The sequence below is a fragment of the Montipora capricornis genome, chromosome 4 (genome assembly GCF_036669925.1).
Source record: "Montipora capricornis isolate CH-2021 chromosome 4, ASM3666992v2, whole genome shotgun sequence".
NCBI classification, from domain to species: Eukaryota; Metazoa; Cnidaria; class Anthozoa; order Scleractinia; family Acroporidae; genus Montipora; species Montipora capricornis.
Window position 1 is genome coordinate 19,683,334 of NC_090886.1, and position 7,500 is coordinate 19,690,833.

The 7,500-nt window shown below is 35.4% G+C and overlaps 1 protein-coding gene across 3 annotated transcripts in view; it reads right to left on the reverse strand.

Annotated features, from left to right (window-relative positions):
* The window catches only part of LOC138045721 (corrinoid adenosyltransferase MMAB-like), a 33,645-nt gene that overhangs the window by 11,115 nt on the left and 15,030 nt on the right, over positions 1-7,500 (reverse strand). The window lies entirely within an intron of this gene.

The window sequence follows — 7,500 nt, forward strand, 5'->3', positions numbered from 1 at the left end:
AAGAGTTTGACACAACGTTTCGATGACTCCATGTCATCATTTTCAAGTGAAAAAAGAATATATATACCGTACGAGGCGATAAAACGTAAAACATGCATGTAGAAGTGACAAATTAAATAAATAGTTTTGCACGTATGGAGTAGATAATTTGCATGTTCAAGCATGGCCTTATCATCTTTATGAAAAACATTTCATAAACCAGACAGTCCAGTTTTCTGTTGCACTTTTTTAAAACGGAAAAGTTGTTGGTAAGGTCGCCGATGGTTTTCAGACCGTGGCCATTCTTTATTGTTTGCCGATTGCTGAATAACGGTGTTCATCAATACGTTGGTGTAAATGTTGGCTGGTGTAGCCGACATACTCTGCATCACACAGATCACATTTATATATATTTTTTTGTATTTTAATTTTTTTTTTACTTTACAGGTATATAATACAAAAACGTAGAAAAAGATACAAACAGGGCTTACAATACTTGCACAAGTTACTTTAACTATACCAACTGCAACGAAAACTTTGCTACACTATACTACACTATACTACAACCAAGAATTACTTAACAAATTTAAATATAAACAGAGATATAAAAGTATAAAGAAAGTATACGGGAACTATAGAAAACGAAATTAGGATAACAGCTACTATTGTATTCATTATATTAATGGAATTAGAGGTTTCCATTTTTTGTCATGGAAATGGATTTTCTTGCTTTTTCTCGCAATAACGCGTTCGGTTTCAAACGTTTTCTTAAATTTATCGACTAACAAGCTTAATTTTAGAGGGCCCTTAACTTACAGCGATAAATAAAAAACTTACTTTCAAGGACAATGTAATTGATTAGGATGTTTATACTATCGCTCGTATCTAGAATCCCGAGAAGAACATTCTTGATGTCAAAGCTAACAGTTATATTTACAGAATTAAGGAGAGTCTTCAAATCGTCCCAAAAAATATGCACTTTTATACAATAAAAGAAAACATGTTCTATGGTCTCGATAACTCCTTTTCACAAAAATCGCAGAATCTTGTTTGTGTACAAGATCCTGTTCAAATGTCCCATGTTGGTTTGAAAGGCAGCAAGTATATCTTTTCCCAGTCTAACTGAGATGTGTGGGTATTGAAAAAAATGTTGTATTTTCTCTGCGCTGTTGGTGTAGTAGATATCTTAGGAACAAAACTTTCATATAATGACTTCGATTGTAGACTTTGGAAATCAACTCTTTTCCTAGCTTCAATACGTAGATAAAAATCATCTGGGATTAGGTCATTTGTTTTTGAGGCGATAGAGATTTTATCTGTTTTTAATACTTTGCACCATTCTTGCGGAAAAGCAGCAAAGAGACTGAAAAGTAGGAAATGCTCAGTTGGTGAGAGAGTTTAATATAATGGCTCCTTGTTTGACTTGAGCTCTCCCCTTGTGTCGTAGAGATCTCCAATTTTAACAATTCCAAGATCAACCAGCCTATTGTTATAAATTGACTTAGATTCAATACAAATAAACCGATTATTCCATATGACTTCACTTGCTATGTCAGAGAGTGAGGAAGAGTCGTCCTTGTTTAGAAGGGCCCATGTCACAGTGCATTCTTTGTAAAATTCTGGAAGAGCTATCGATAATTTAGTGTAGTTAAAATTACAATGGAACAAGAATTCCCCCCTACTTTTTTAAGAATATGAAAATAAAAAAAAAACTTTCAGCTAGCAGGATCAGTGGACAGATATCTCTTAATACAGATTATTCTTTGGGCAGAGATCATAGACTCAATATTGGGCATTTTTAAGCCAGCTCCTTCATCAATTGGGTTGATAAAAGCTGTGCACTTTACCTTATCATTTCCTTTCCAAACAAAAGAATATAATAAAGTATTTATTTTTTAATAAACTCTCTTTTGTTTGAAATAAGAACAACCCTGTATAAGATCTTTGGTATAACGAAAGATTTGATCACTTGAATTTTTCCAAGTAAAGTAAGTCCTCTCCAGCTCCAGCCCTTCAACAATCCTCTCAGAGATTTCTTGATTGATTCAAAATTTAGTTTATAAAACAGTGAGTGGTTAAAGGTAAAATTCACCCCTAAAATTTTTATGACTTTACTTATTTCATTTACGCCTAGTTCTGCGCTACTAACTTTCATATTTCCGAGTAAAAGAATTTTCGTCTTTTCGTGATTTACCTTCAATCCGGAGTATGTACTAAACAGAGTAAGAGTATCAAAAGGTTGTGATAGGATCATAGCTTGTCCCTAACAAATGATGTCATATGTCATCAGCAAATATGACTAATTTGATTTCATTACCGTCCACTACAATGCCCTTGATTTGATTGTTATTACGTATCAATAATGCCAATAATTAAAGTACTATTTATGAAGAGTGATGGTGAGAGCGGGTCACCTTGGCGAACCACTACAATGCCCTTGATTTGATTGTTATTACGTATCGATAATGCCAATAATTCAAGTACTATTTATGAAGAGTGATGGTGAGAGCGGGTCACCTTGGCAAACGCCCCTCTTAAGATTAAAAGAGCGAGTGGAAAAACCATTGGTAATCACACAACATGTTATATTTTTGTAAAACGTTTTGATCCATGCTAAAACGGATTCACCAAAGCCAAAGAATTCCAGCGATTTGAGAAGGAAATTCCAATTCAACGAATCGAAGGCTTTCTCAAAGTCTATTGCAGTCATTATACTTTGGCAGTCTTGCATTTTTGTAAACTCCATGACGTCGCTTATCGTATGAACTGCGCCCAAAATGGTTCGTTCTTTGACAAAGGCATTCTGATCATAATGAATGATATGGGGCAAACCTTTATCTAGCCTTTTAGCAATGGCTTTGGAGCCAATTTTTACGTCAACATTTACTAGAGAAATCGGCCTCCAGTTTTTGATCAATCTCCTATCTTTGTCCTTTTTCTCAATTTAAGTTATCACGGCTTGTTTTTGCGAAGTTGATAATTCTCCATGCAAATACCGGTAGGCATAATTCAAGGAGTCAACGAGAAGCGATCCAGTTTCTGGCCAAAAGAACTTGTAAAATTCTCTTGTGAGCCCATCGTTCCCAGGAGTTTTATTGTTGTTGAAGGTTGACAAAACCTTGAAGCATTTGGAATAAGTTAACTGGCCCTCACACATTTCACGGACGTATACAAAACATGGACCCCAGGTCCATGGACCACCTCTGTGGACCCTGTCCATGGACTCCTTCATGGACCCGGTCCATGGACTACCCCTGTGGACCACCCCTCATTTTGTACAGTTTCACGCAGAAAAATCTTTAGACGAGAAAGAGAATTAAGTCATCCTGGCACTTATCTGGACAATTTAAACAATACTAGTTATTGTCTCTTACAGAGACATGAAAGATTCAGGAGGCTTCAACGGGATTCGAATCCATAACATCTGCGATGCCAGTGCAATGTTCTACCAACTGAACTTGTAGCAACTCATTTGGGAGAAAGTCATGTTTTGCATATGTCGTCCTCTTGGGGCCTAATTAGCATGCCTTTTTGGCCTGGCCTGACTTATGCCACGCTGGTAGGTCTGGAGTCAGCCGACCGGTTGGCTCAGGTGGTTGAACATCGGACTACTGTGCGGGAGGTTGCCGTATCAAAACCCCAGCCTGGCCAATATTCAGGGTGTTTAAATAACTGAGGAGAAAATGCTGCCTTTGTAATGACATTTGCAAATAGTTAGACTCTCTAGTCTTCTCGGATAAGGATGATAAACTGTAGGTTCCTGTAATAGCCCAAGAAATATTTTGTCATTTGTTTTTTCTTAATTAACCACGTAGGGTTGCGTGAGATCTTGGTGCGTAGGTGAGGATTGCGTGTACATATCAGGCGAGCATTTACCATGAAGCATGTAGGTATATGTGCAAAAGCAGTCTGGCAAAGTTCCCCACAAAGTGTTGTTCATTAATGACCCTGAAAAGCCACTAGGGGAGTGGTCAACTTCATATTAGGTATCCAATCAGTAGCCCATACCTAGGAGCGAAGCTTTTAGAGACCGTGATTTATTGATGTCACAGCGTCACCGAACGGGAACTTTCTTTGTTTCTTGTGAAAAGGTAGTCTAAAAGTAGATTGGTCTGCAAAACTGCCTTGACATAGGCTTAATATAGGAGTTGTTCTCTCCCAGTCATGGGCTAAATTGTCCAGATAAGTGCAACAATCACTTCTCTCCTTCGTCTAAAGATTTTTCTGCTTGTAACTTTACAAATTAAGGGGTGGTCCACAGGGTAGTCCATGGACCGGGTCCATGTTTTGTGTATGTTCCACATTTCATCCATTGAGTCAGTTAACTTAGGAGATGAAGAGAAATTTTCAAGAAAGGGACAAGTTGAATAGTCACTTCGTATTCCCGACTGTTCGTCATAAAGGTTTGAGTAAAAACTGTACATTTCATTCGTAATAGTGCTCATATTTATCACATTTATAATTGTACACAATGCATTGTTGGCTAATTATGGGCTCGCATATCTTGAGGTCCTCACAAATTTTGAACACAGGTTGAAGAGTATGATCAATTTTGTTACTTAGATCTGATAATTGCTTTTTCACTGCATCAGCTGACTTTGATCCTTAAAAGGCAAAGCAACTCGGTGAATAGTATTTTCGTTGGTGGACTGAGCTTGCACTTCACCTTGAGATGATCACATTCAGATTTGAAAGACTCCCAGGTGGAACGCACGATTTAACATGGTCTTGAGCAGCGATTTCTTGTACCCTTTATCGACATGGCTTTGGTCGTGAAGAAGTAGGCTGGTGTTCGTTGGTTTCCAATAAACACTAGTTTCCGGTTTGCATCCTTTCTTGAGCACTTCCAAACCGATAAAGGTCATTTGTTATCAGATGCAAGTTCCTAGTAAAATTTATAGATGGATGACAGCTATTAAGCGTTGATAAGAAATCTTCTGCTGCTGGCACATTTTTCATCGTAGCAAATGTGTCATCCACATACCTTCTGTAAAATTCAGGGAGCTTGTTGTCTTGTTCTAGTTTCTCTTCGATAGAACAGAGAAATGCATTTGCCATGAGTGGACCCAAAGGGGAGCCCATTGCCACGCCATCGATCTGTTCATAAAGCTTGCCATCAAACTGGAATAGTTGATTCGTAGTTGCAACCTCTAGAAGTTAAACCAGGTCAGGTTTTGTAATGTCAAGGTTGTGTTTAACATTAAAACAGTTGCTTGAAGCCGCACATTAGTGAACAGAGACGTGATGTCAAAGGATACCAAAATTTCATTCTGGTCAATGACTAGGTTTTGAATCTCATCAGTATCCAAGGTATCCAATATTGTATGGCAATTGACTGACAGGGGCTTCAACTTTATAAACCGTACATCATCATTATTTGATAATGGAATGAGTTTTTAGTGTTTTGTGTAATCATCAAGTGTAACATCTTTTTTAATAGCTGATTTTTTTATACCTTTACATTGTTTTTCTTCATTTCCTTCATCAAGTTTAAGTATAACGTTTTGCCCTTAATCCTACAAACACAGTTATTTGCTAACCACCACCTTCAGCTTTAAACATTCCAGATACTTTTTTGCCTCTTAGTCCTGCCTTTATACCAGTCAGATGATTTTGTGGATAATTACTTGTATCAAAATTAGTTTTATGTTTGTTCTTTTTTTGATATTTTCAATTGTTTTCCCAAACACAAAAAAAATGTAGTTTTCAAAATCATTAAATGGACATAGTTACAACAACAACATCTTTACCGGTATTTCTTGAATTACTAAATTACTTACAGGTAGGGGATGGGCCTGCAGCTAGTTATTGTTAATCTTGACAGACCTGTAGCTCTTAATTTTGTATTGTTTTCAATGTGTGGTTTCATCCAAGTAAATTTTACGCCTCTATAATTTTATTTTTACTTTTATTGCAAGATCAACATAAAATTTAAGATTTTCAATAGTTAACACATATTTTTCTCTTTTTATTTTTACACCATTAATTTCTATATTTTTTGGTGCAAGTGGATAATCACGTATTTGTTTATTGTGTAAGTCATCTGCATATTCTAAATCAACTTTTTAAATACAAGAATAGTCTTCTGCTTTTTTTCATTTTTAAAATTGTTCCTTTGTCATCAATTTAAAGTTTTTTGTGGGTAATGATTTTTGCATTGCCCAACCATAAAGATTATTTGCGTCAAGATATGTAATAAACTTTGATTTTTTTGTTTCATCAAAATGACTAAAATATTTATTCTTTCCTTTTCCATATCTTTTTGTAATCATACTAACTCCTCCACGAATTCCTCTGTCAAACATTAAAAACATATCATAATCTGAAATTAATTCTAAAGAAATATTTGTTTGTTTAAAAGTGCATCCCAAGATAACCCTGGAGAAGTATATATCTTTTATAAAAAGGTGTGCATTATAGTTACTAAGATTGTGAAAGCATAGTTATTCTTGGAATGCTCGTGACACATATTTAAAAATAAATTGCTTACCATTTAAAACATTGAGTCTAGAAATGGAAATGTTATAGAAAAGGAATAAATAAACAATGGGTCCAAGTCTCAGGGTTGTGTGTTATTCTGTATTTGAGTTATTCGGCAAAATTTATTACTCAAATTTGTAGCGATGAGTATGGAGGCACCACGTTGGTGTACTGCCGAAGTACACCTGTCCAACATGGCCGCCGGAAACCAGTAGAAACATCTGGAATTTAGTTTGGCTGTCTTTAACAATTTCAGCTGTATAATGAGCTAGCAAACATTCGTATAAACACGTCCCCTACTACATTGGCTGTTTAGGCCACAAAAATACGAGGGAAATCGATGTTTTTATGCAACTGGCATGTTTTTTGAAAGCTGTCAACATGTCACGCACTGTGAAAAACTCTGAAATTCAAACTGCATGCTTTATTTTCGAAATGAAGCACGGTACCGAGGTGAAAACATGCAAACAGATATATTTTTAAAACCTCTTGTAGCTGATCAAGATAAAAACTCAAAAGGCTCTTTAGTTTTGTATTTAGCTTTTGTGACGTCATGTGCAACCCAAGAATTGGTATAGTTTTTGGTTTTTAAAAAGTTAAATTTTAGTTATTATGACCTGCCCCTCGAAATTTACCAGTAAAATGACAACGATCTTTAACGCTTTTGAAAACCTTAGCTTTGTTAGACGGTTTTTCACAAATATGACAAACATCACTTTAAATTAAAAATTTCATCATCCTTCTTTTCAAATACTATTATTATAGTATTTTTGATTTTCAAATTTTCAACAAAAATATCAGCCATATTTTCATTTTCAGGTACTTATTAAATCATAAGTGGCAATTCATTAAAATTTTCCCGAACAACGTACCAACAAAAACCTGATGTAATATGTAATTGGTAATCATAAATGAGAGCTTTTTGGATTTCCTTTACAATTACTAACAAGTATTGATGTTTATTATTATTATTATTATTATTATTATTTTTATTATTTTCATCTTTGTGAACTGGATTATCTTTTTCCTACGGGATCTTCT